This window comes from Dermacentor andersoni, unplaced genomic scaffold, assembly GCF_023375885.2.
Source record: "Dermacentor andersoni unplaced genomic scaffold, qqDerAnde1_hic_scaffold ctg00000815.1, whole genome shotgun sequence".
Lineage (NCBI taxonomy): Eukaryota > Metazoa > Arthropoda > Arachnida > Ixodida > Ixodidae > Dermacentor > Dermacentor andersoni.
The window spans coordinates 12,501-15,000 of record NW_027315492.1 but is presented as its reverse complement, the minus strand read 5'-3'; positions in this window follow the sequence as shown (position 1 = coordinate 15,000).

Here is a 2,500-nt window from a genome sequence, read left to right as displayed (position 1 = left end):
TCTGCCGATAATTGTACTCATCTGCCACGTCTCTCACCACGATATGATATTTTTTTGGGGGGTTTCTCCTTTGATCCTCAAGTGAACGGACTGTCCAGTACTGATGCCATTTACAAAAATCCAAAACAGCAGAGGCCCGCACCTGCTCAATCAACGCCAACTCAATTTAAGGAAGGGCTGTTCAAAAGCTGATCGAAACCATCCAGTTTGGGAAAACCTATTTTATGCAGTAGTTTTTATTATTATTATTTTTTTTTTTTATTGTGAGAGACGTGAAATCGACACCACGAAATGAACGTCCCTTTGTTACCCTTTTGTTACCGCGGCTTCGAAACCGTGCGTAATACCAATTTAATTGTGTCCTGGTTGGCCGTTTGTCAGCACTTTGTGTTCTTCTAGAAAATCAACTACTAGTTTATAAATTACGTGCGCGAAATTTTCCTCCGTGTGCACCACCAAAATACTTAAAGAAGAGAGAATGCGTCCGGGGCCTTGGGATTTCGAAAATGACGTGCTCTGAAATTTTCACATCCGCCATTGGAAAGATAATTATTATCCGTCGTAAAAAAAAAAAAGAAAGAAAAAAAAAAAAGAAAGAAATCACATTTGAAATTATCATTGAAAGTGGCCACGTTTTTCGGGGCATGTCTTGATGAAATAATCTCAGTTCAGTTCAGCATGATTGGATTTCATCTTTTCCAGTATTCTCAGTACTCTCGTTGTAGTACCAATTGCCGGCAGATTTTTTTTTTAGTTGTTTAGAGTTATACATTCCTGAACGATGTTTTTCTTTTCCTCAAAGCTAGCCATAGAACCAGCGCTTTCTATAAAATCATGACAATAAGAATCCAGCATATCGGTTCATCTTCGGCGCGATTAAAGTTCGGGAACTGGCGATTTTTTATTGCCGTGATCAAGAAGGTTAACACCAGATAAGGCGTGATATTTCAGCATACCAGTCGCGATATCTAATCGAATCTAAGATTGAAATGGCGTTCTGAATTCTTTCGGTTCCAGATAGAAAGAAACAGAAAAAAAAAAAAAAAGAAAGGATGTGATTGATTGCCATTCAAATCTGAAGACCGCGTGGAGAAAGTGTTCCGGTTTACATTCGGCAAATCAAAATGAACGGCTAAAATTAATCTATCGTCTGGTTTCATGCGCGAGATCACGTAAAAGGCAGCCATTCTTCTTAACATGGTTTCTCTCTTTTGCTCTCTCATTCGCGCACGGAAATTTCTTCGTACGGGAATTTTATGAAGCGAAGGCGGCTGCAGACCATTTTCTTTGTTTAGTTCATGTTCGTAGGCGCAAATTACAAACCTAACACTTGGAGCAACATTTCCACTACTCTAGAGGGGCATGAACTGTAGACAGTGCACGCTTTCTCATTTATCCAATCGCTCGCAAACACATTGCATTGCTAGTCTACAGTGGCAATACAAAGTGACGTTTCACCATGCACGTCGAAGTTCATTACCAGTACCGCGCCAGCATCGACCGGCCGGCGAAGCGACGAGCTCAGCAGCGCATGCGCAAGGCCCGACACCACCCCAACCGAGCTTCCCTGCTTATCGGAGAGAACAAGTGCGCGTGAACACGGGCGCGTCTGAGTATCTGGATTTAAAAAAAAAAAAAGAAAACAAAGAAAGCGTTTCCGAGATATTGACAAAGACAAGTGGTCGCGGTCGCTCTGAATCTTATCGTATTATAGAAAACGTGGGATGGCGGCGCTTCCTCGAGGGTCAGAAAGTACAATCGTCGAACTAGGTGGCAAGTGGAGTACATCCTTTTTCTTGGAACGGTTTGCAATTGACTGCTTGAATGTGCCGACCACGCGTCGCGGGTCGCGTATAGAGCCAACCGTTGGCAAGCACGCGTCTAGCGTAGCAGCAGAACCGATCGCGGTTGCGATAACCCATCGTTGGCAGCGAAAAAGAAAAACACCCACACGCAGTTTGTAGCAATAACCGTACAAATCAATGTGGTTTTAAATATAGCTTCACTGGTCACCCAAGAAGGGCACCGAAACTTTCTCATGACGCACACCGCTGTAGTCCACAAAGAACAAAGCGCACAAAATAGATATGATACAGCCGCACCGCATTATTTCGTGTTTTCAGCATTTCATTACTTTCGTGTGCATGCGCGCTAGGGCCACGCAGGCCAGGAGTAAAAGGCACGAAAAGAAAAAAAAAAAAAAATGATACGCAATCCTAAGCTTTGACTTGACTGCTGTGGCACTCGCATTTGTGTTCTTTACCTTAGGCGAACGCAATGCGCAAACTGAACTGGAATTTCCAATAATGGAAATTCCTGTTTGGCTCATATTTGCGTTTTTCGCCCGAGCAAGCGCTTCACTGCACTACGCTTTGCCCCTTCAACGTGGCTACACTGCCCGGCAGGCGTGTTCTGCGTAGGGCCGAACCTGCAGGCAAAAAGCATGGGCGCCGCCATCTTGTTGAGAGCGGCGCCAGGGACACAATCGCGCCTAGCTCAT